Consider the following 27,939-nt stretch of genomic DNA (forward strand, 5'->3'; position numbering starts at 1 on the left):
AGAAAAATAAGAGGGAAGGTATTATTACGGTGATGCGAAATGCAGAACAGTATCAGCGAGACAAAGACGAGAAGGAAAAGGAAGTTTTTGCTAGACTACATCATATGGCGGTGGATAAATGTTATCCGGTTTTACCGTCGAGTTCTGATATGAAGGGAGAAGAAGCGGTAGAGGACCCTTTGTTGTCCTATCTACTGAAATGACCACCTCCTTATGCACAGGATACTACAGTTCCTGTGGTTCCTCCTGTCCCTCAACCTGTTGTTCCGGCAGCTGCTGGTCAGCGTGTCGTTGGTCCTGTTCCTTCAAATCCTTCTGTTCCTCAAGCTGTCCCTGCTCCCTTACCTGCCCTTCTTCCTACTGCTCCACTGCCTATACCTTCTCAGTCTATTGTTCCTGCTACTTCTGCTATCTTGTCTACTCTTACTGCTCCTACGTTCAGTCCTCATGTTGTTGCCCCTGTACTTCTCTCCTCTTCTCCTTTTGTCCGTAGTCGCATATCTAATGCTGTTGCTAATCTTTACTCTCCATTGGGACCAATACTTGGGTCCGATGTTTCTGACGTCTCTCAGAGACGGAGTCAAATTCCTGGTGGTAGGGAGAGTGAGACGTTAGTGAAAATGACGCGTAAATGGATTAGGCCTCCTGTTAGTACACCCCACGCACAGTTTTCGACACGTTCTCTCAATTTAATGAGCCCACACAAAGATGTGTGTTTGAGGAAATGTGTAAATCCTTACGAGAGGAGTGGGATAATGATGAGGTAGACAATGTACCGCCCGAGGGAGGTCAGCGACTGTTTGTTGATAAATTTGTGTCGAATTTGTTGCCTGAGCTAAGCAACAAATTGAAAAATTCCCAAAGTTCGTGGGCTGTTTCTACCACTGCTCAAATATTAGCCACGGCTCAATATTACGAAAATAGAGAAAAGGAAGAAAGTGATCGTGCAGATAAGAAAACGAAGGATCTTAAAACTAAGGTTTTGTACTGACTCCTCTACACCGAGATCTATGCTTGGGTATAATCAATGCGCATATTGTAGGGGTGAGAGCCATTTGAAGTTTAATTGTCCGGTTTTACATGACCGAAATAATGGTGTTTCGGCTCGAGGAGGTCGTAGTGGTCCCCAACAGGCATCTCGCGGTAGAGGTCGCGGTGTCACTCAAAATCAGAATGAGCGTTCTACTACTTCATCAGACTCGAACAATTGTTTTGATCGGCGCGATTCATCGTCTGGTAGATCTGCACAGTATCATGTGGACGACTATTACGTCGAGCATGACATTGATGCTGACGGTAATTACTAGGACAGCCACAGACAAAGAGAGGGAGTAGTATCAGTTCCGGTTGATCAGAGAGGGCCTTACGTCGCAGTTGCCACATCGGGCGTAGTTGAGCCTTTTCTGTTGGACACTGGTGCAGAGAAAAGTTCCATCATGCATTCGAAACTCCCTGGCGCACCATTGTCTGGCTTAACGAATGTTTCCGTCGGATTCTCTGGCGCCCCGGTTAGCAATCCGGTTTCTAGCCCTTTGCCGCTTACGATTGGGCCGTGTGAGCTAGAAGCTCCTTTGATTTTAACTACTGGTTGTGGTGAGAATCTTTTGGGCCTGGATTTATTGAAGCGGTTATATGCAACTTTGTATTGTTCTCCTGCGGTAGTGGAGCTTACATTGGGTCAGAGAGTGATCTCTCCTATGTATTTGTCAACTGATAAGCTCCCACCGGAATTGAATTCTCTTCCCGAGTCTTTGTGGGCAACAGGTCCCAATGACGTGGGCCTGCTGGACGTATCGCCTTATGTTGTCCAATTGAAATCGAATGTGCGTTTACCACGTATCCCCCAGTATCGTATCTCTCTTGATGGTGAACGAGCGCTATTAGCGATCATTTATGATTTGATCAAGAAGGATGTTATTGAGGAAACTCGGGGAAATGTGTGTAATAGTCCTGTGTTACCTATTTTGAAACAAACTGATCCATTCAAGCCTCCTGTGTACCGTTTTGTCATTGATTTGAGAGAGGTAAATAAAATTGTGATTCCACAATTTCCTGTGGTGCCTGACATTACAGCTTTGTTGACTCTGATTCCAGCCTCTGCCTCTTGGTTCTCGGTAATCGATCTGAAGAATGCTTTCTTTAGCATTCCGATTGCTGAGGAAAGCAGAGATCTATTCGGCTTCTCATTAGGAGGTCGCAGCTTCAGGTTTAAACACGCTCCTCAGGGCTACTGTGAGAGTCCATCGATCTACAGCCAAGCCCTTAAGAGTCAACTTGACGCGTTTGTGTTACCGGCTGGTGCGGCCTTGATTCAGTACGTCGATGATTTGTTAGTGGCTGCTGACACTAAGCAGATTTGCAAAACTGCTACAGTATCGCTGTTACAGCATCTATGTGTCTTACATCACAAGGTGTCACCTTCTAAGTTACAGTATTGTTGTCAAGAAGTAACCTATTTAGGTCACTTATTGTCAAAGGAGGGAAGAAGGTTGACCCCAGAAAGAATTACAGCGATTGCTCGAATGACTGTGCCAACAACTCAGAGAGATGTGCGTGCCTTTCTAGGTATCACGTCATACTGCAGGCAATGGATTCCAAATTTTTCATTGCTAGCGAAGCCATTGTTAGCCCTCACGTGCAAGGATGTTCCGACTCCTTTGCCATGGACTGAAGAATGTCAGATAAGTTTTTCTGAATTGTGTGATGCGTTGTGTTCGGCTCCTGTGTTAGGCACTCCTGATTACAGTAAGCCGTTTACACTATACGTTTACACTATACGTTCACGAGAGAGAGGGTTGTGCGTTGAGTGTTTTGACGCAACAATTTGGCGGTAAGCAGCGTCCATGTGCATATTTTTCCTCGACCTTGGACCCAGTAGCTAGAGCATTGCAGAGTTGTCCAAGAGCGACAGCGGCAGCTGCGGTGTCCATCCGGCAATCTGCAGGACTGGTCATGGATAATATGCTTACGGTGATGGTTCCGCATGCAGTTGACACTCTTTTGAATCGAACGAAAACTCAACACTTGATGAGCGCAAGGTTGTCTGGTTATGAGTTGACACTTTTGGCAAGTCATATACAAATAAAGCGTTGTAATGTGCTGAATCCGGTGACATTGTTGCCGACTAATATGGAATCAGATGATGTAGCACCACATGATTGTTATCTAAGAACTGAAGAAGAAACGGAGGGTCGTGTTGACCTAAAAAACACTCCATTGGCAGATCCCGATGGTACTCTGTATGTTGATGGTTCATGTTTCAAGTTGCCGAATGGTGATGTGACGACCGCGTATACTGTAGTGACGTTGAGTACGGTTGTAGAAACTGCGAGATTGAGTCAGAATTCAGCGCAAGCGGCAGAGTTGATTGCGTTAACGAGAGCGTGTGTTTTGTCTAAAGGAAAGCAAGTGAATGTGTTTACAGATAGTCAATATGCATTTGGCCTTGCACATAGCTTTGGTCAATTGTGGAGAGAAAGAGGATTTATGACATTGCATGGCACGAAGATCCAACACGGACAGCTCGTGAACGATCTTTTGGATGCACTTACATTGCCTAAGCAGGTGGCAATCATTAAATGCAGCGCGCACCGAAAAGTTACGGATGATGTTGGTCTTGGTAACGCGTTTGCGGATGAGATTGCTAAGGAAACGGCTAAGAATCTTGCAACCCGAATGTACGTTACGAGTTCAGTGAGGTGGCCAGCGGAGACTGGTATGTGTGAGGACACTGTTGAGAGCGTGAAAGTGATTCAGAATGAGGCTACCGAGATTGAAAAGATTAAGTGGAAAGAAAGTACGGGAAAGTTAGACGCGCATGGATGTTGGGTTGATTTGTCAGAATGTCAGAGGTGGATGTTACCGGATGCATATGTGCTAGCCGTTGTGACTATGGCTCACGGCTTGTCACATATTAGCATAAAAGGTATATGTAAGTTGTTGTCTCCTGTATGGAAGAATGATGGTATTGCTAGGTGTGCTGAGAGAGTGGTTAAGAATTGTATGGTATGTATGATGTATAATCCTGGCAAGGGCACCCCCACTCCACCTGGTCATTTTGCTCCTCCTACATGTCCCTTTGAGGTTATCCAAATGGACTTCATCCATATGGAGAGATGCAATAACCTGAAAAATGTTTTGGTTGTGGTTTGCGCGTTCTCCAGATGGATTGAGGCCTACCCTCTTAAAGATAATACTGCCCTGTCCACAGCGAAAGTCCTACTGAAGGAATATTTTCCTCTGTATGGAATGCCACGGATCGTATGGTCGGATAACAGAAGTGAGTTTGTGGGGAGTGTGATGAAGAGTGTGTGTAAGGGCCTTGGAATTCGGCAGAAGTTCCATAGCGCCAATCATCCCCAGTCAGCAGGTTTAGTGGAAGGGTACAATGGTACTCTGAAACTGAAACTTGCTAAGATTCAAGCGACGACTGGTCTGTCATGGCCCGATGCCCTGCCTCTATCTCTCTTGTGAACCATGGCGACTGTGCACTCTCGATGGGCTTAGCCCATATGAGATTGTGTTCGGCCGTCCTGCGAACATTTGGGGAGTTCCGAGGCCTAAGGCCTTTGACAGTCTCGAATATCCAATGTTGATTGATTATCTTTATGATCTGACTGCTAAATTGAGGTTAATTCATCAACAGGTCTTTGAAGCTCTACCGGCACAGACAGAGGGTCCTGGACATCGGTTCCAACCGGGTGACTGGGTAGTCACCCGCAACTTTGGGAGAAAGCGTAATCTCGAGCCAAGATTTGTGGGACCCTTTTAAGTTCTGATGGCGACAAGGACTGCAGTTCGGTTGGAAGGCAGGAAGAACTGGGTGCATGCCACCCACACAAAGAAAGTTCCAATCCCTTTGCCAGCAGATAAGTGGGTCAGAACTGGAATTGTCGCAACAGAGGCTGAGACCCCTCTACGTTATGTGCCGTTCAGTGATGCTCAACCTGTAAGAAGTAATTCAGAGCAGCCAGATGCATCTGTTGAATCGTCAGCATTGGGGAATTCAAGGTCTGAACTGTCATCTGATCGATTGAACACTGTTTTGCAATCTGAACAATTATTTGAAGAGCAAACTCGACCTGGAAGAAGTCGATATTTTCTTCGTTCATGTGACAAAGACTAATAAAAAAAACCTTTTTGTTTTTCTTTTTGAATTCATATTACCCCCTTACTGTTGCTACGAACATTATGAACAATTGCATCTTTTATTGATTTTTTGAGTTCTTTTTTCGCGTGTATTCCTCTTTTTGTACAGCTAAGAGACTTGTGTTAAATTGAATGTTTGTTTAAGAAAACCTTTCTGTAGTAATCACACTTAAAACTTGGTAAAATTGAAGAAGTATTTATTCAGATACAGCTTTCAGTGACCCTCAGCTTCAACTGCTTGCAAAAGAATCTTTCATGATGTCACACAAACATCAGAAAGGTCTCTTCTTAAAGACGACATCACCACACATCTCCCCCTCATAATAAAATATAAATAAGATACACAACTTCCTAAATCATAATAATAAGATGATACTAACAACATTGCATACATTTTGATAAAACAGATGTTCAAGATACAACTTGAGGATTAACAAGGATTAATTTTACATATACTTCCCAAACTCCAGATTTTTCCATTGTCTAATTTTGCAACTGACCCCATGACCTTAATTACTTTTTGAGGTTGAGAATATTTACTTTCTCCTTTTTTAACAAATCCAGACTTCTTCACAACAACCCAATCACCATTCTCAATTCCCACAACTTTCACTCCTTTTCTTTTATCATAACTTTCTTTGTTCCTAGCATGAGAATCTTCCATCCTTTCAGCCATGCACTCACGATCCACCCAAACTTGATCTTTCCTCCTTAGCCAAATTGGTGATTCTTTAGTGGCTGGTTCTCTCCCTTTCAATGCAATGAAAGGAGAAATTCCCGTAACAGAATGAGAAGTTACCCGATGAGCCCACATCATCTTGTTTAATTCTTCCCTCCAAGCTAGACCGTTTGCCAGAGATAACTGGATATTGTCCATTACAATCCTATTGACCCTTTCAACAAGGCCGTTAGCCTGTGGTCTGAACAGTGCTACTTGAACATGTTCAATCCCAAAATCATCAAGGAATCTTTTCATCATGCTAGACACCAATTGCACTCCATTGTCAGTAACCAGTGTTCTCGGAATCCCTTCTTCCATGAATACTTCCTTTAAAAACTCAATTACTTTTGTTGCTGTGATATTCTCAACCGGCTTAATGGTGAACCACTTACTATGATAATCTACTAAGACATTCAAGAATCTGCTCCTAGAACCCAATCTTTCCACAGGACCCAAAAAATCCAAGGCTAATTTCTCCCATGGACGGTCAGGAACATTCACGCATCCCAAGGGTGGCTCACGTGTAACTTTGCACTTGTCACTGTTACTACAAGCATAACAGTCTTTAATCACCATTTCTACTTCTTTTGTCCATTTCTGGCCACCAGAAACTTTGCCTCAATCTTCTCTTACACATACTCCTGCCAAGATGACCCTCATGCACCAGTTTAATCAATCTTGGTCTCAACATCTTTGGCGGTACAACCCTATTGCATCTTAATACCTTCCCAGAGGGGATACTTAACTTACATTATAGTGCTTAAATGTGCGCAGTGACACAGTAAATTTCAAAAGCTAATCAAACAGGATTTCCAAATATGCGCTTTGAAATAGAAATGTCATATATTTTGTAAAAAGTCTTGGATAAAGCCATCAGTTGTTTAAATGAGTATATTAAGTTGAATAATCCTTATATAAGTCAGGATGCACAAACAATGGTTAGGATCCAAAACTAAAGTCATTTAAATTATTTAGCTGATTTCTTCAAGAAAATTAGCTTCTTCTTTTGCTTTTAATTAGTTGCTGAATTATCCAATAAAAGCACCACAGAATAAATTTCAAACTCACGCTTTTCAATACAATTCTTCTGAATTCTCTCAGTTTACCGCTAAAATCCAGGGGTGAAGGTCACTGTGTACACCGCCCCCTGCGCAGCAATCCAGTTGTCCTCGTCGCCATGAAAAGTGTAGTAATCACACTTGAAACTTGGTAAAATTGAAGAAGTATTTATTCAGGTACAGCTTTCAGTGACCCTCAGCTTCAACTGCTTGCAAAAGAATCTTTCATGATGTCACACAAACATCAGAAAGTTCTCTTCTTAAAGAAGACATCACCACACTTTCATCCGGGTTGACCGTAGGGCCATGCGGGTACTTCCTTCTGTTTAGCAGGTTTCTGACACTAGGTCAGTTACTTTTGTCGATTCCTGGGAACTCCTGGGAATTGATAATAGCTACTCAGAACGAAGTGCGTCAAGAACGTTGCGGACGGTTTTTAGAGGATGGAGTTCTCTAAGCTGTCGGAAGTAGAGAGGGTGTCGGGCAAAGATCAAAATTGCATAAGGTTGTACGAACAAAATGTTTTCTGTCTCAGGTATTCCTGTTGTTTCTGACTGTTTCTGTGTTACTGGTGGGTGGAGTATATTTTGGAATACAGTCGTTATTGCCTTCCACTTTACCTACTTCTTCTTCTCCTGAGCTGAATTCTATTCCAACTGTATCTCCACATTCCTTTCATCCTCTGCCACAACATGAACAGGTTAGACGTGCGGAATTCATGAACAACTCCTTTGTCCAACTCCTACATCAGCATCAGTTGGTGATGAATACTACTAACTGTTGGGTGTGCGGATTAATGCCACATACCATGGATAAGGGTATTCCGTACTTGGTTCTTCCCTACAGCTCCCAGGGGTCAGCTCGGGCATTCCAAACCATGTTCCGTAGTGCACTAGATTCCTACCCCCATCGAGAGCCACGCTCTGCAGACCTTGGTCCTGGCCCGTACCACAAGACTTTGGTAATAGCGATTGCTGACTTAGATAGAGATATTTTTGATGCATCGCTTATTCCGGAGGAAGAGGTGCGAGCATACAAGGATCTGAGTAAGGCTGAGTATAGCATGTCAGTGGGTGATAGACAGCTTAAGAGCTCGTCTCCGATCTGGATCGTACCCCACCTCGGTAATTTTTGCTTGCAAGGTCTTGGTCGAAATCCGCGAGCTCAGCTTAGGAAGAGTGCTTGTACTGAAACGTATGTTTTACCAATGTTCTCTTCCCCCGTTTTCCTGACTGCCAAGGGTACCTATTTTGTATGTTATGATCGTGCTTATACGTGGTTGCCCCGTGACTTCTCGGGCACCTGTTATATTGCGAATCTTTTGCCACCGACTTTCACAGTTGCCTCGGACTATCACAAGACTAGAATTGTGAGAGGTGTTATTAGCAAAGAGGACACTGCCGGTCAAGAAGCAGGAGATTTCTTTTAGGGTTTCGTGCCATTTTGGGGACCTATAGTTAATAGTAGGAACCTGAGACAATTGACTTGTGTGGTAGAATCAACTGCTAACATAACTGCAAGTGCTCTTGGTAATCTTACAGCAGAGCTTCAGGCGGATAGACTTATGACGTTGCAGAACCGTATGGTTCTAGACGTTGTTCTTGCAGATAGAGGTGGTGTGTGCAAGGTGATCCATTCGAGTTGCTGTATTTTCATTCCTGATAACGCTCCAACTGTATATCAAGCCATCTCGAAGTTGCATAAGATCTCCGAGTCCATACACGTGGACGTAGGTGATTGGACGCTACTAGGATGGTTTTGGGGCCTGATGTCGACTTGGGGTTGGAAGATTCTGATGATCATCGGGGTTATTGTGATGTTTCTGTTCACGTGTTGTCTTTGCGTGCAGTGTGGTCCTGCCTTATGTGGCCTCTGTGCTACAACGTGTATAAGACGGCCATCTGTTACCAAAGAAGCATTGGTGGATAGAATAATGTTGCAGCAACATCTGAACGATTTGATGAATATCGAGATCGATTCTGATATCGACTAGTGCTTGCCTACATGAGGGCAAAAGGAGCGTCTGAGGTTCCGTGAGAATCGTAATGGGGTCTTTTTGACTTGTTCGAATATGGACGAGTTTGGTATCTATGAACCGCAAATGACGAGTTTAGTGGGTGTACGCGTTTTCGCTACACTACTTTGCACCATTCGTCTTATTCGTGGGTTTCCCCATCTGAACCCACGGGTTCCATTTTAGATACGGCATCCATTTTGTTTCTTGCCCTCAAGTAGTCAGCGAACGGACACTGTCCGCTTCGTGACCCTTCAAGATTCAAGCTCTTGCAGAAGACACGTGTTCCTTTGAGGGTGTCTTTATGATGAGGGGGATGACACTGCGAAGGCAGATGGCTTCGCTCGAGGCTTATCTTGCCGTGCCGGTCTATTGTTTCAGCCATGCATGCATTTGGCACGAATCCTTTGATCCTGCAATCATGCTTCCGATATTGCCCCCTACACTCTTTTTCAATCTGTTGTCTATCTTTGTCTTCCTTACACCTGTTTCTGAACTCGATACAGCCAGAATGGAATGTACTTAATGGTGGGATAACGTACTTTTACAGTTGGGAACCGGCGATGCTACTGTAATTATGTTCCGGGCTCCTGAAAACATGAAAGCAACCCTTTTGAAGTTTACTGTGGGAACTGAGTTGTAACCTTTTGTTCGCCATGTTGTGCAATGACAAAATTTTGTATAAAAGGAGCGATCCACTTTTACAATTTGAAGCAGTCTCTCAGAACCTACACATTGTGTACTTCTTGCGATCTCTGTATCCCTGCAGTAAATAAACGCTGATCTTTGATGCCGAAGGAAGTGTCCCGTGTCTCTGTGATTTGTACGCCGGAACAGGTAACCCACGAAGGTTTCAGGTGTTGTCCCCTGGCACTGCTGGGCCTTACAATAGCCCAGTCCTTCAATACCTTACGGGTGGATCTCTTGAAACAAGTGCCCAGATAAGGTCCTTTGGATGCCTCAAGACAGGGACACTTGAGACAAGTGCCCTGACCAGGTCCTTGGAATAACCCACGGCAGCGACTCTTGAGATAGGTACCTGGACCAGGTACTTTGGATGCCCTAAGGACAGGGACACTTGATACAAGTGCCCTGATAAGGTCCTTGGGATGCCTTACAGCAGGGACTCTAGAGACAAGTGCCTGGACAAGGTCCTTGGGATGCCTCATGGAAGGGACACTTGATATAAGTGCCCGGACAAGGTTTGTGGAATGCCTTACAGATGGGACTATTGAGCCAAGTGCCCAGAGAACGTCCTGCAGATGCCTTACGGCAGGGACTCTTGAGACAAGTGCCCCAAAAAGGTCCTTGGAATAATTCACTACAGGTCCTGTTGAGACAAGTGCCCTGAAATTTTCCCTGGGATGCCTGACTGCAGATTCTCTTGACTCAAGTGCCTGTATAAGGTCCTTTTGGTTGCCTTACAGCAGGGACTCTTGAGACCAGTGCCTGACAAGGTCATTGGTATGCCTCACAGTTATGACTCTTGGCACAAGTGCCCAGACAAGGTCGTTTTGGATGCCTTACCACACAGACTCTTGAGATACATGCCCAGATAATATCTATGCTATGCCTCCAGGCGGGGACTTTAGAGAAACGCGCCCACACAAGACCTTGGGATGCCTAATGGCAGGGTTACTTGAGGGCACTCAAAAGAATAAGAAATGGTCACCGCTACCCGGACACTGTACTTGTCGCCTAGGCAAGGCCACATGGACATGAACGCCTCCCATTTGGTAGCACGTTGAAGCCCCGAAGATGCAGCCTGGTGGACTAAGTGACAGAAGTAGATCTGTCACAGCAATTGAAAGCGATTTATGACAACCTTGAAGGGACATCATGACTGTAAGATTGCAGGATTAGGCAAGTATTGGTTATTAATATGGAATAAAGTATAGGATGTACACTGTATAACTTGTTATGAGACGACTTACGTTGCAATCCAAAATAAGCCAGAAATGAGCATGTTGATGACCAATACCATCATGGCAAGTGTGTACCAACTAATGATGTGAATAAACTGTGGCAGTTCTAATGCCAGAAAGGTCTTGGTCTCCAAAATTGATGGGAAAGAAGGAATGGCCGAAGGCCTGTGAGATGCTCGCACAGCTGATGGGGGAGGGTGTGTTAGTGGGAAGAAGGCACCAGTCAGCAGCATAAAAAGGTGGCAAAGAGAGACTTGGAAAAGCAGTGCAGAAGTAACAAAGAGAGATAACGCTTGAAGCAAGTAGGCAGCAAAGGGTGAGTGTGATGAGAAACTGTTAAAGAGTCTAGAAAATAAGGAAAAATTGGAGATCAAAGGGCAACAAGAGTGGAGAAACTAAAGGGAGCAAGGGAGTGAGAGGGAAGATGAAGTAGAAGGTGAGAAAGAAAAGGAGAAAAAGCTGGGGGGCCTTTAACAGCACTAGAGCTGGGCACAAAAAGTTGATGGCCCCAAGGGCTAGACAGGCAGGGGTCAAGTGTCATCGGCTTTATGGCTGGTTCCCTCTGAGGCAGCAAGTAAGTAGAAATGAGGGGAGGCTTCGCACATGGTGGAAACCACCGCATGGATGGAAGGAAGACACAAAGAAGAGCAAGAGGGCGGAATAAAGAAAATGGGTAAAAGAACATAGATGGTGAAACAAATTGAAAGAAACATCAATGAAAATGGAACATTAGATGGGAAGTCTTCATTGGCCTGATTCACAAAGATAAATTACATTTTAAGTAACTGTACAACTTTTGGCAGTCACTAGATCTGAGTGGAAGTTACTAATGAAAAACAAAAAATTAAAACATTAGTAAAGTCAGCACCTCACAGGTCCAACCACTGCTACGGAAACAACCTCCAATAGAAAATAGTGGAGGTAGAAGTTTGAGATAAAACCCCATAGAAAATAATGTTAATTCAATCATTGAAGGTGCAATAGTTCACAATGCAAATACATATACATTAAGTTTATTCTTACCTCAATTTCTAAGTTACAAATTAGTGTATTAAATCTTCCTACAATTACTTTTTTATATTTACTATTTGTATATGTGTGTGTGTATTGTTGCCCTTACTACTCACATACATGAAGCATACAATCAAGCTAGTGAGCTTCTCAAACCACACACAATTCTACAGCACTCACTGATAACAAATCCTTTTTATAGACAAACATTAATTTGAGAAATCTGGGACTCAAGAGAGAAATCTAACATTTCTGTATTGACATACAAAGTGGGGTGTCTAAAAATATTATTGTGAGAATATGGTGATTGATACATGATTTAGCACCATTTTTATGAACAGAAGTATGTTTCTCAATTCTTGTCCTAGGTTGTTTGAGTGCCTCCTTCAGACAACACACCCAACGGATACATATGTGAAGATTGTTTCATTGACCAGTCCGCGGACCCTTGCACAGCAACTGGAGTGGTTCAGTGCACTGGGAAGCAGAACACCTGTGGCACCTTCTATGGAACTGTCTCCAGGCCTGGTGAGATTCATTACTTCTTGCAGTTAAGAGTTAGGTATCCTGCAGCACTACTCTTCCTGATTTCCAACTATTTCTTTATATTGTAATTCAAGGCTAATTATTGGCAACTCATAGAAACTCACTGAATGTCTTCAGCAAGCATCATCATTCTACAAGGCACACATCATGTAGATCTACCTTATGTTTGTTTACGGTTATGTTTATAACCTGGTATCTGATCAGACGATCTTCATATGGTGCCAATGTCCTTCCAAAAAGTGTCGTTTTTTGTGAACCGCAGTGTTCGTAAAATTCAGTCTGATGCTCCCGGGATGTGTGTGTCTTGGTCCTTCCATCCTACAACTTGATAGCTGTCGCTGCACTTCAGCAGGTCCATCAGACTCCTACATCAGCTTGGCCTTCACTGCATTGGTTGGCGCTTGTCAATGTCTCCCAGTAAAGACTATGTGCATAGCTGATAAAGTGTTTCAAACAGACATGGATAACCCTTGCTAATAATAAAATGTAATCTATACATCACATCGGTCAGCTTTGTTCCTTTAACATTTGTCCTGCAGGTCTTAATCTAAGTAAGTCACTTATTGTACTGGGAAAGCTCAGTTCCTACTGCCAGAAGGCCACCTTTTGTAACATTCTTGTGAAATACCCTTGTGAACAGTTGGCCTGGTATATGCTGTCCACTAATTAAAGTGGGCCCCTTGTGCCAGTCGAAACATGCTTTATTGATGATTAGGTTAAAGACAACCTTAATTGAAAGCTATCCTAGTGATAGCTATGGAGAGCAGCCTTCATGGTAAGTCTTAAAGGAATGTAAAGCAGCTTGTTTTACAGGATCATAACCTCCTGAATGACCAAATGAAAATACATTTTCATCACTAAACACTCTCTACTAATCTCTTTAGGAGATTAGAGCACAAGATACATAATATTAAATCACTAGAACAACAGTAAATAGCACAATACACAGTGGGCTCCAAGGGGAGACCAAACCATATACTAAGAAAGTGGCATAACAACAGCGACTTGACTGGATACAGAGCCTAGAGCCACCCAAGATAGTGACACAGGGGACCCACAGAGGACGTGTGCCGTGTGAGAACACCGGCGCGAGCTCCCTACAACTGTATGGGAAAGTTGCAGTTGGAATTTTAAAGATTAAGGACACTTAAGAGAGGAACTCGGAACCTCATCATGTGAAGAGATACATTACTGTGTTTGATATGTCTTACATTTTCCCAAAACTCCAAAATGCCAGTTGATGCGCAACCCTATAACTACAAAATCTAAGCACAATAAACCCACAAAATTACTTTTGAATGTCCTGCCTGTTGGGGGAAGAGATGATAGGATGTATACGTAGATGCCAAACAATACCATCCCCTCATTCTCTGCAATTCTTACCTTTGTGCTATGACTACACACCCATCATACAGGTCATCCCCAGGGAGCCCTTCATAATACCCTCTGTAGTAATGAGAAGATATGGAAGTTAGTGAGTGACAAGTGAGCAGAAAGGTGATACTCCAACATTGTAACATTTCTCACTCTGTCTGCAATATCCACAATGTAAATACTCAGTATTTCACGGCTGGTGTTAGACCCAGCCATGCCACACCTGGCATCTTGGCATGTGTACACGTCTCAGCTATGAGAGAACTCACACTCATTAAAACACCACTGAGGTATAGTGTTTTTCTAAAGTTATATGCTGGAATTAGGCATACTTTCTACCATGAAAGTGGTGTACCTCATGGCTGATTTTAATTAGTAACAACTGAGTAGTCTTGATTTTCAGTTGAACGACATGTGGTAAGTGTCCAACATTCTTTGCAAAAGAACAAGTACAAAAGGTGTTCTATAACTGTATAACATAACATGATTTCTCACATAATCTCTATCAAATAATATAATGATCATTGCATACAATAAAAAGCTGAGACTATAACGTACAAGTCAGGCCGACAGTGTCCTTGTCCCATGCAGCACTCTTGATTCCAACAATGAGGACATGTATGGACCATCTGTAACGCTTACAATTCAACAATAATTCCCAGGCCCTTGAACCTGGGTCAGGTGGCCTCCAGCAATTGCTGTGGTGAGTCAGCAGCCAATCTGAGCCCTGGGGCACTGGGATGGAAGTGATTACCTTCCGTAATGAATAAAACCTTGATCTGACAGCAATGTCAACGACTAATTATTGTTTGTAATTTTCAACAGGTGAAGCTGTGAGATCATTCAGTCTGAAAGGATGCTCTACGCAAGATTTCTGGTTCAAAGTTTACTCCGGCCCTGAAAGTTTGACACCATTGTTTATACCCCAATGGCACTCCTACTCCAGCTTACAGTTGTTGGTAGACACATTCTTAAAGTTCAAAATGTATTTGGAACGCAGTGTCTGGTCTTGTAAAAAGGAAGCATTTGAACTCATGGCGAATATCTCGTACAGATGTGTTGATGATGTGAAAGTACAAGAGCTCAGGGTTAATGGTTCATCTCTCCAATGTTAATGTGCAGTGTAATCCAGTAATCAGCATGCTTTATTCTACAGCTATAACTCATAATAGAAAGAAAATATACACCTGCCTTATATTGCACATTGAAAAAATGAATACATCTTAGTTTACACCACTTCATCTATGATGGGTCTGTGTCTTTGATGGCTAGATACGGGTTGGATACTTAATGACAGAGGGGTAAAAGGAATGAAGGTAATTACCATTCCAAGACCAGTTACTTCAGTTTGGATTGTAGAAAATAGAAACCTTCTCAGGGGTCCCACTGATACTTGGTCCTTTTAAACCAACAAAGAAGAAATTAGCACAGAAGCTGAAATATAAAAGTAACATCTTTATTAACCTCAAATGAGGGAGACTACGTCACACAGAAGCCTTAGCAACTGAATGAGTCAGTCTGCGGAGTACAGAAAACAGGGGCCTTATATATGCTTAGGGTCACGTAATCAGCATAAGACCAAGGGGCAGTCCTGGCTCGACAATCAACTGGACCCCAACACCACATCCCTCCTGGACAACCTCCACAGCATTGGACTCCGCCAGATCGTGACTGAGCCCAGGCACTCAGCAGGACACACCCTCGACCCCCTATTCACTACAGGAAACTCCGTCACCTTCTGCCTCACCACCAAACTCCCATGGACCGACCATCGTTGCGTCCACTTCACCTTCAGAACACCCACCATATACAGACACCAGCACCTGCTTCCACAAAGAAACTGGACCAAAATCACCGATGACCAGCTCACCTCCTCACTCAACAACTCCACCCCAACCATCGCGGAAAACTTCGACCCCAACACCGCAGCCCGAACCCTGCATAGATGGATCTCGGACAGCACCAACACCATAGCCCCCCTCAAGAAAAACAATACCCGTGCCAAGAAAGCCAGATGGTTTACCACCGAACTTCGAGAGTCCAGGCGCACATGCCGCCGCCTTGAAAAGGCTTGGAGAAACACCAAATCCACAGAAGCCCACAACAACTTCAGAGCCGCCACCAGCGCCCACCATCAACTCATCAGAGAAACGAGGAAAAAAGCGATTGAAGACAGAATCTCCACCCACGCACACAACAGCAAGGAACTCTTCAGCATCATCAAGGAGTTCGCCCAACCCACCAGCGATTCTACCGACATCCCTCCCTCACAAGACCTCTGCGACAAACTCAACATCTTTTTCCACCACAAAATCAAGAGCATCTACGACAACTTCGATGAAGACAACCAACACACTGAACCCTCACCAACCACCCCTGACACCCGGAAACCAGCGATTGATGACTGGACAGCCACTCACCACCGAAGACACACTGAAGACAATGAAGTCAATCCACTCAGGGGCCCCCATGGACCCCTGCCCCCACCACATCTTCAACAGAGCCGCCAACACCATCGCACCCATGCTCCGCCAAACCATCAACCGCTCCCTGGCGACCGCCTCGTTCCCCGACGACTGGAAACACGCCGAGGTCAACCCCCTCCTAAAGTAACCCTCAGCGGACTCCACCGACCTCAAAAACTACAGACCCATCTCCCTGCTCCGGTTCCCAGCGAAAGTCATCGAGAAAGCCATCAACAGCCAACTCGCCACATTCATTGAAGAACACAACATCCTCGACTCCTCCCAATCCGGCTTCAGAAAAAACCACAGTACGGAAACCGCCCTCCTCGCCGCAACAGACGACATCCGCACCTTACTGGACAAAGGAGAAACAGTAGCCCCCATCCTCCTCGACCTATCAGCGGCGTTCGAAACAGTCTCCCACCGCACCCTAATACGCAGACTCTACGATGCAGGAATCCAGGACAAGGCCCTCGACTGGATCTGCTCCTTCCTCTCCGGCAGGACGCAACGGGTCAGACTCCCCCCTTTCCTCTCGGACCCCACACCGATCACCTGCGGAGTCCCCCAGGGCTCCTCCCTCAGCCCGACACTCTTCAACATCTACATGGCTCCCCTTGCCCCCATCGTCAGAACCTACGGACTCAACATCATGTCATATGCAGACGACACCCAGCTCATTCTCTCCCTATCCAACGAGCCCAACACCGCCAGACGCAACTTTCGATAAGGCATGGAAGCGTCGCCAAATGGATGAAAAGCAGCTGCCTTCAACTAAACACCAACAAAACAGAAGTACTCATCATGGGCCCAAACCCCGATGCCTGGAGCGACACCTGGTGGCCCACCGCCCTCGGAAACCCGCCAACCCCCACAGACCACGCACGCAACCTGGGAATCATCCTGGACTCCGAGCTCAAAATGGACCGCCAGATCAACTCTGTCTCATCTTCCTACTTCCACACCCTCCGCCTCCTTCGTAAGACCTTCAAATGGATCCCCCTCGAACACCGAAAGACAGTTACTCACGCCCTGGTCACCAGCAGACTTGACTACGGCAACGCACTCTATGCCGGAATAAACAAAAACCTCATCCGCAAGCTACAGAACATCCAGAACGCCGCCGCAAGACTGGTCCTCAACCTGCCAAAACACTGCCACATCTCCCAGCACCTGCGCACACTCCACTGGCTCCCCGTCGAGGCGAGAATCACCTTTAAGATGCTCACCCACGCACACAAGGCCCTCCACGGCACCGGACCAGCATACCTGAACAGCCGACTCAAATTCCACGCACCCCAAAGGACCCTACGATCAGCCCAGCTTTCCTACGCCGTGGTTCCCCGCACCAAAAAGACCAGATCGGGAGGCCGCTCCTTCTCCTGCCTCGCGGCCAAAGCATGGAACGCCCTTCCGCTCCACCTCAGACAGACAACATCGCCCCCCCATCTTCGCAAGAAATCTCAAAACCTGGCTCTTCGACAGACCCCCTCCTTGATGGAATGGAACCTGCACCCCCCCACCTCCCCCCCACCCCTAGCGCCTTGAGACCCTTATGGGTGAGTAGTTGCGCTTTAACAAACTCCTGATTGATTGAATGGCTCATGTAAGCATCCAATTTGCCTAAGATGGGCATGCGAGATCTGCTTGCTAAACAAAGTGGGAGGAGAGTTACTTCTCCATACAGCAGCAAAAATAGCCTAACAGTTTTACAAGATGAGCAGGTGCATTCTACTAGATAGGCCCTTCTGAGCATGTGTGAAGGTGGAAGATGCTAAATATAGTTTGTTTTTAGGCAGATTACAAGAGCAGTCAACACTGAAGGAGGACAGAGCACATGGCGAGCACGTGGCAGCACATGGCAAACAATACGGCTGCCAGAAATAAAAAATGGCTCTCAGCTCATGCTAACAAATCCCTGCAATATTTAACAAGGATGAAGCATCAAAGAAAGACCTTCAATGCAATGCAGGCAACAGAATGAAGACCCAGAGTTTGATATTATAAAGTTAGACCTGCCCATGAAAAAGACCTCTGATGTAACCCTCCCTATTGTCATTCCTTGGTGGATGCCTTGACTGATATTACGGTGGAGTCAAATAGAGGGCAGGTTGCACCAAAGTGAAGTTCACTGCGTATCTGGAAAAAGAAACAAAGAATGGAGTGTTAGAGCAGGTCTTTTTTTACACAGCATGATCACCTGATCTATTTCTTTAACCCTTTCCATGCTCATGACGAGCTCAGCTCGTCATGATGCACGGTTGAGCTGTGCTGATGACGAGCTGAGCTCGTCATGAAACACTGGCATCCTGCATTCTTCAGCACAGGAGGGGAAAACACCTAGCAGCGAAGGTGTTAACAAGAACTTCTACACTAGGGTGTTCACATGATTACTTTTTTATGAGCATCAATGTATGTCAGCCCAGGGCTGGTAGTGTTTTTGAACTCTCCACTCTGTTTTTCTTGTTCCAGATATGCAGTGTCGTTACAGATTTCTTTTAACATCAACCTTACGTATGTCATATGAATCTGGATGGTATGCTAATTATTATGTTCCTTTACAGGAAAATTAAGGAGTGGAACCAATAGGACTTTGTGTCCTGTAGATCCTGATGAAGAGCCAATAGGGGCAAGGCTCAAAACATTTTAACCGAATTGAAGAGATAAACTCATTGTTACCTATTTCTTCCTACCAAAACCGCTGATCTTACCTATACCGACTAGAGGCAGGGATACAGTAGGGGTCCTACTAGTCAGGTATTTTTAACTTGATGGCATTTGCATTCCAGTCTCCTCACAAACAATGTCTATATCATAGACTTTATCTACAAGTGCTCCCGTGTTTTTGCCTGTTCACATCATGCCTCGATCCGCAGCGGATCGGGAGGAACCCCAATGAGGAAGCATGCCATCTAGGGGCAACCCTGGTGGGTGACGGTTTTCTAATAAACACGATGGGGCACATTAGGATGGCAGGCAGACTTTGTCTGCCCGCCATCCTCGTGGTAAATGGGACCACCCACGATGTGAGCGGCGGTCCCGCCATGCACATTATGATGTGCCTGCCACACTGGCGGGCACATCATGTATTTTTAACATTGCAGCGGGCAGTGCTTACACCAGCACCTGCAGCATTGTGAAAAATGTTATGCATACACAAAGCGGCAGGCACCCCGCGGTGCCTGCCACATTGCGTATGCAAATGCAGGGGGGTACCACAGGTACCCCCCATGTGAACCCGCCCCACCTCGCCTTCACCATGGGGGCCTGCAATGGGCCCCCAAAGTAAACACTGCATGCATTCCCGTGGGGGCATCTGACAAGGCCCATCATAATATGGCTGGCGGTGGCTGATAGACCCCGCCACCATATAAACCCTTTTCTGCCCCAGTCGCAAGGCGACCGGGGTGGACAATTGACGGACGGTGTTTCCATCCACTGCGGTCCACCCCGCCATAGCAATATGGCGGGGGAAATGGGTGGCGGGTGGGCAAGGATGTCGGGTGGATCGCCACCGCCGCATCGCGGTGGCGATTCACCCAACATCCTAATGGGCCCCTATGTTTTTCTACAATTTCCATTGTGGTAGAGAGTTTGCCTTCTTATAGCCCCTTCCCCATGCTGGGTTTTTCTATTATTGAGTATAAATAAAATAACACAAATCCAGTTAATAGCTGTGGTGGACCATGACATAGATGGGATTTGAGGCTGACTTCAACGGACAATGGCTCTAACTTCATCTTTTACATCCACATCAACCACCAGAGTACACTTCTAAGGCCCTAGCAACCCAGAGGAGGCACCTGGAGAATTACTGCTGTTGTAAACCAAAGAGAAAGTGTTTTGGTCCCAAAAAACTACATTTTCCAGGATCTCTGGAGGCATTACCTAAGGACTTCCTGACATATATGTGTGTTAACCCAATGAGCCCTGCAATGCAAGAGCTGCTGCACCTGAAAAGAGGAACTGAGCGGCACAGTCCACTTTCTCTAAATGACTAGTTCCATGTAGATGCCACATAGTTCTGAACCACTAGGGGGCCTCGCTTTCAGAAGCACCCGCCTTGGCTTTACACAACTTTAACAATGTCAGTTCGATATCACGAAGTAAGAGCGTATCTTTTATGGCACCCACCTTGTGTAAGTTGTAGGACCCATTACTCTAAACAGGGCTTGTTTGTCTAAAATATATATTTTTGTTTGTTTTTAGGCCCAAAAGATCTTGCATCCATTTTTGGTCAGCCTTAAGTAATTTTGGGATTTTTCTCATAGGTGTTGGTACACAACATGAGAACAATTCATTCACTTTCCTCATCTTTTTTCATTTTACAGACCATAACTGTTGTAGCGCAAGCATTTAGGGTATATGAAAATACGGTTATGTAAGCATGTTTTATACACCTGTTCAAGAACAAGTAGCAAGCAATTAGCTTTTTCACTTGCTCTAAACCTAAAGAATGTTTATGTCTTTTTTTTAGGTCAAGCATAGCAATAAGAATCGGCCTCTTGGAATCACTCTGGATTACGAGCAAGCTTGTGCTCGAAGTAGTGACATTTCATTGGCCTTTGCGTGTGGCTTTCACACGCAATTGGCCAAAGGCGGCTTTTTGTCCCACCTTTTCAAAGAATGTTGACGCCGATGGTCTAGACCTTGCGGTTACGTGCAGAGGCTAGCAGTGTGCCATCTGTTTCGGGTCACATTTCAAAGCTTGTTTTTTGTCACTTCCAATTTCAGAGCTGTGTGGCCGCACTTAATTGACTTTATAAGCGCCCTATACCTCACCCAGCGGCGTTACTCAAAGGGACCCCATTTGTCTGGTGTCGTAGCTCTCACTCTAAAATGGAGACTATATTTTTGCAGATTCTCTTGCGAGTCTCTGGAACTTTGCATCACTCTAGTTTAACTTTGTTTCTGTCCCCTCCATGCGTGTTTTGGCTGTCCTTGGCTATAGATGCTCTTCTTGGTTCACACATGCACGTAGCATTTCAAATAGGGCTCATTTGCGCAGCATTGCCGAGTTATAATAATCATAGCCTGCTCATTGTAAAATTTAAATTGTGCCTGCTCATTTCAAATTGTGCTCATTTGCGCTGCATTGTCGAGATATATTTATCGTAGCCTGCTAATTATTCTTCATTGCTTTTCTTCGGCTGTGCCCCCGTTTCGCTTTCTGTTTTACAGCCATTTTGTTGTTGTGTCCACTCCTGGCCCGTCTCTCCTCCCCATTCCCGCCTCCCAGCTGACCCTCCCTCGCCCCTGCCCCCTCCACTATCCATATATGACAGATGCATTTACATGCAGCGTTCACGTGCAGCGGTCGCGCCCCATGCGCACCGAAGGTGCGCCAAAGGTAAGCCCATCTACGCCCGTCCGCGCCTGGACCGCGCCTAGCGCCAGACCCCCTAGTCCTCGCAAAACACCCTCCACCCGCATAACGTACGACACCGCTTCCATCCTTGCCCTCAACCCCGGCCGCACACCACAATGCTGCACAGCTACCCCAGGATACACCCATGGACCATTCGCCTGCCTCTCCTGCAAGTTTGCCTGCATCAGAACCCACACCAAATCCAGCTCCCCCAAACACAGCTCCGATTCTAACCACCTGAAGTGCATCCTGCTTAACACCCGCTCGGTGCACAGACACGCCACTGAACTCTGGGATCTACTCGACACTACATAGCCGGACGTCGCCTTCCTTACTGAAACATGGATGAACGCCTCATCAGCACCCGACATTGCCATAGCCATCCCGGACAATTACAAGATCATCCGAAAAGACCGCACCGTCCAAACAGGAGGAGGCATCGCCATCGTCCACAAGAACACCATCCGAATCACGACCAGCTCCGACGACAACCTCTCGGACGCCGAACACCTTCACTTCCAGATACACACCGACCCCAGGACCACACTGAGAGGTACCCTCATCTACAGACCACCAGGAACCCGCACACAATTCAACGAAGACATCACTGACTTCATCAGCCCACATGCCCTCACTTCCGAGAACTACATCCTACTGGGAGACCTAAATTACCACCTGGAAAAGAAAAATGACAGCAACACCACCACCCTTCTGGACAACCTAGCCATTCTCGGACTCAAACAACTTGTTGACTCCCCCACCCACTCAGCCGGACACACGCTTGACCCTATCTTCACCTCCAGCCAACACATTTCCTTCGATCACACCTCAGCTCTTCATTGGACGGACCACAGCTGCGTCCACTTCAGCTACAAAAAGACCACGACCTACAACCCCCCACAACCTATTCCTTGAAGAAACTGGAATAAAATCACCACCGACCAACTCACCGCATCGCTTAACCAAAACCCTCCTGCCATTTCATCGGACCCAAACCAAGACGCCACAAAACTCACACAATGGATCACCCACATCGCTGACGAACTAGCACCCTTGAAAAACCACCAGATCAAACAAGGTAGCAAAAAGGCCCTATTGTTCAACGATGACCTCAAAAAATCCAAGAAGTTATGTCGCACCCTCGAGAAAACCTGGAGAAAAAACCCTACCACTGACAACCTGACCACCTTCAAGGACGCCACCCGCAAACACCATCAATTGATCCGTTCCACCAAGAAATCAGCTTTCAAGGATCGTCTCGACAACAACGCCCACAACAGCAAGGAACTATTCAACATCGTCAAAGAATTCACCAACCCCACCACTGGCACCAACGACATTACTCCTTCCCAAGACCTTTGCGACTCTCTATCCTCTTTCTTCCACAACAAAATTGTCGACAAACATAACAGCTTTGAAAACCAGTCTGAAGAACAGTCCACTCTACCCACACCCGAACCAAAACAACACTCTCACAACCTTTGCGCCTGGAACCCTATCATTACTGAATACACCATCCGCCTGATGAACTCCATCCACTCAGGTTCTCCAACCGACCCATGTCCCCACCACATCTTCAACAAAGCAAATTCCATCATCGCACCCCATCTCCGCGATGTCATCAACTGTTCCTTCAATTCCGCGACCTTCGCGGAAAGCTGGAAACATGCCGAACTCAGCGCCCTTCTGAAGAAACCCACAGCAGACCCCTCTGAACTTAAAAACTACCGCCCCATCTCACTCCTCCCATTCCCCACCAAAGTCATTGAGAAAGCCGTCAAAATTCAGCTCGCCGCCTTCCTCAAATCCAACAATTCCCTCGACCCCTCATAATCCGGCTTCCGAGCCAAACACAGCACCGAAACCGCCCTCATCGCAGCTACAGACGACATCCGAACGTTACTGGACAACGGAGTTGCCCTCATCCTACTTGACCTCTCCGCCGCCTTCGACACAGTTTGTCACAACACCCTCATACAACGCCTCAGCAACGTCGGAATACAAGGAAAAGCTCTGGACTGGATCATCTCGTTCCTCGCCGGAAGAACCCAGAGTGTCCGCCTCCCCCCATTCAAATCAGAGGCCACCGAAGTCATCTTCGGCATACCACAAAGATCATCTCTCAGCCCCACCCTCTTCAACGTTTACATGAGCCCCCTCGCATCCATCGCGCGACAACACAACCTCAACATCATCTCCTACCCAGACGACACCCAGCTGATCCTCTCCCTCACCAAAGACCCAAACATCGCCAAAACCAATCTACACGAAGGAATGAAAGAAGTAGCCGAATGGATGAAGAACAGCCATTTAAAACTAAAGTCCGACAAAACGGAAGTCCTCATCCTAGGATCTTCCCCCTCTGCCTGGGACGATTCATGGTGGCCACCGGCCCTGGGTACAGCGCCCATACCTACAGATCACGCGGGTAACCTGAGCTTCATCCTGGACTCCTCCCTTTCAATGACCAGACAAGTCAATGCAGTCTCATCTTCATGCTTCAACATCCTTCGCATGCTCAAACAAATCTTCCATTGGATCCCCACCGAAACAAGAAAGACAGTCACCCACGCTCTAGTCACCAGCCGACTGGATTATGGAAATACCCTCTACGCCGGAACCACAGCCAAACTTCAGAAAAAACTCCAACGCATCCAAAACGCCTCAGCCAGACGTCCCCCGTCAAGCTCACCTTCCGGTCACCTGAGGGAACTCCACTGGCTCCCCGTCAACAAGAGAATAACGTTCCGTCTCCTCACAAACGCACACAAGGCCCTCTACGACCTAGGACCCGAATGCCTCAACACACGACTGTCCTTCTACAAACCCACCCGTCAATTACGATCTTCCAGCCAAGCCCTCGCTGCAATTCCGCGCATCCACAGATCCACCATGGGAGGAAGATCCTTCTCCTACTTAGCAGCCAAAACCTGGAATTCTCTCCCCACTCACCTTCGCCTTACTCAGAACCACCCCTCCTTCAGAAAGCAGCTAAAAACCTGGTTATTCGATAAATAACTCACCCACCATCCCTCAAGCGCCTTGAGACCGTCTGGGTGAGTAGTGCGCTATACAAATTCTAGAACTTGAACTTGAATTTGAACTAGCCCGGGCTCAGCCCTGCCCCTTCTTTGTGTGCGAGCCGGTGCTGGGAGAGCGAGGCGGCCTGTGTTTAGATTGGAGATTCTCACTGCAAACAGCAGACAGAAGCAGTAGGTTACCCTTTTGAACCCACTATATAAATCAAGACTGTTTTTATCTTAGAGCGTGACTGTAAAGCTCCTCACACGTTATCCCATTGATCCTTAGTGCTGGGCGCCTCAATCTAACACTTCCACTAAAATGAGAGGACGCCGAATGTGTTACAACTTCATGTTCTAACTGTTCTTAGAAGTCAAAGTCTCAGACTGGAGATGCATACATTTTCCTGTTTTTCTTCCCTCTTTCTAACTTGTACATTAATAACTTACGCTCCTTTATGGAGTGGACACTTCGCAGTGCATTAATATACTAGGGCTCGTTTTTGGTGCAGTACACTGAGATTTACATTCACAGGGAGAGCAGAGACGCGTCTAGCTTAAATAAATCGTTATAGCGTAACCTACCTCAGCATGCCTCCACTGCATAAAACTACATTCTTGTTGAGAAAGCTGCCAGGGCTAAGAGAATGCTGAAGGGGCAGAAGCCAAGCAGTGAGCTTAAGTGGTTTCTGCTGCTGTGCCGACCACTAACCGGCCATTGTGCTCAGAGAAACTCTGCATAGAACAGGGCAGCTATATGCAGCACTTACTGACACCTCCCTCCACAGATTCACCAAGAGGGCCTCATGCCAACTTTACATAAATACCTAAGAAACAGGACCCACACCTCACTCACCCCTTCTCTCACTTACCTTTACACTCTGAAGTAACTTTACTTGCACTGGCAAATGAAAATTTCACACCTCTCTCCTCTATTTCCCCACCATTGTCCCCTTCTCAGTACTCCCATTACACCCCCTTTTTCACATGTTTCCAGTCCTCTGTAATCCTCCTTTTGCCTATTTTCGTTCCCCGATCTATTGCAAATGTTGTTCACTCCCTTCTTTCTGCTCCATTCATCCTCGACTAATATTTTTTTCTTTTTTCTTCTTTTGCCCTTTCTACCGCTTGTCTACTACTAATTTCCTGACTTTTTCCCTCATTCCACTTTATCACATTTTCTGCTCTCCATTCAACTCTCTCTCCACTGTCTCCTTTTGTTCTTTATTTATCCTGTGCTCATTCATGCCTCTCTTCATCCACCGTTCCTCAATTCCACACCATCAATTGCCTTTCTTTTCCCTCACGTCTCCTCTCTACACTTCTGTTAGGTTTTCCCCTTCTCTTCATAACCTTGGCCTATTCCACTCCTTTTCCCAGTCTTATTGTATCATTATTTTTCTCTCTCTTAATCTTCCTCTGTTCGGCCCTTCTTTTCTGAGTGGCAGTTCACTTTCCTTTTTTCACCCCCCACTCTCCTTGCCACCAAATCCGTTCCTCATGGACCTTGTTTACAATAGCTGACGTTGATCTGAGTGCATTGAGGTAGTAAACAAGAAACAGGAGAGGCTTTCCAGTCCTGATCCTCGCTCGTCCCTCTCAGAATCCGTTAGGGACCTTCATTGTCCATGGTGGCAGCCTCGACCTGAGTTCAAAGCACATCAACACTGCTGTAGCAAATATTGACTCTCAACAGGACCTAAAGATTACATACTTAATATGCAGATCTTGCTGTGGTTCAACTGATGCCCCATGTGCCCCTTTTCTTTTAGTTGGATTTCATAAGTGCAATTATGATAAGCACTTATTATCCATATTGTAGGTCATTCCTTTTCATTCTCACTCAGGTATAACACTGGTGCCCTCAGCCAGTCTTCTTAGTTGTAAGTTAAGAATTAGTCCTATGCATTTCCACTCTGGAACAGTATTACCAGACAATAATGTAGTAGGGCTTTTTGATTATATCATACGAACACAGGCAACATTTGATTGTAAACAATTTTTCTTTTAATTACAGTCAGAAATGATGACGACACGAGTAGGTTATGTAGCTGCAAGAATCACACCGATATAAAAACAAGTAATGCTTGATCAATACGTTTGGTGTTGCCAGCTTTCCCATCATTCCATTTTCTAACTCCTAGTGCCTGGACACCCTCTAAAGATAAGCCACATAATTACACTCTACTCAATGCAACATAAATACACTCCACATAATACCACTCAGTGCCAGATAATTATATGCTACATAATTACACTGCACTCAATGCAACATACACTCCAAATAATACCACTGAGAACCATATAATTACACGCCTCTTAATTACACTCTACTGAATGCAACATACACTACATATAATACCACTCAGTGCCACATAATTACATGCCACATAATTACACTCTACTCAATGCAATATAAATACACTCCACATATTACCACTCAGTACCACATAATTACACACCACATAATTACACTCTACTCAATGCAACATAAATACACTCCACATAATACCACTCAGTGCCACATAATTATATGCTACATAATTACACTGCACTCAATGCAACATACACTCCAAATAATACCACTGAGAACCATATAATTACACGCCTCTTAATTTCACTCTACTGAATGCAACATAAATACACTCCACATAATACCACTCAGTGCCACATAATTATATGCTACATAATTACACTGCACTCAATGCAACATACACTCCAAATAATACCTCTGAGAACCATATAATTACACGCCTCTTAATTACACTCTACTGAATGCAACATACACTCCACATAATACCACTCAGTGCCACATAATTACATGCCACATAATTACACTCTACTCAATGCAATATAAATACACTCTACATATTACCACTCAGTACCACATAATTACACACCACATAATTACACTCTACTCAATGCAACATAAATACACTCCACATAATACCACTCAGTGCCACATAATTATATGCTACATAATTACACTGCACTCAATGCAACATACACTCCAAATAATACCACAGAGAACCATATAATTACACGCCTCTTAATTACACTCTACTGAATGCAACATACACTCCACATAATACCACTCAGTGCCACATAATTACATGCCACATATTTACACTCTACTCAATGCAATATAAATACACTCCACATATTACCACTCAGTACCACATAATTACACACCACATAATTACACTCTACTCAATGCAACATAAATACACTCCACATAATACCACTCAGTGCCACGTAATTACATGCCACATAATTACACTCTACTCAA

The 27,939-nt window shown here is 45.4% G+C and overlaps 1 pseudogene; it reads left to right on the forward strand.

Moving 5' to 3' along the window:
• Positions 1–27,939, forward strand: part of LOC147718139 (phospholipase A2 inhibitor and Ly6/PLAUR domain-containing protein-like) — a 56,537-nt pseudogene that overhangs the window by 15,535 nt on the left and 13,063 nt on the right.

Source organism: Lissotriton vulgaris, chromosome 4_2, assembly GCF_964263255.1.
Source record: "Lissotriton vulgaris chromosome 4_2, aLisVul1.2, whole genome shotgun sequence".
NCBI classification, from domain to species: domain Eukaryota; kingdom Metazoa; phylum Chordata; class Amphibia; order Caudata; family Salamandridae; genus Lissotriton; species Lissotriton vulgaris.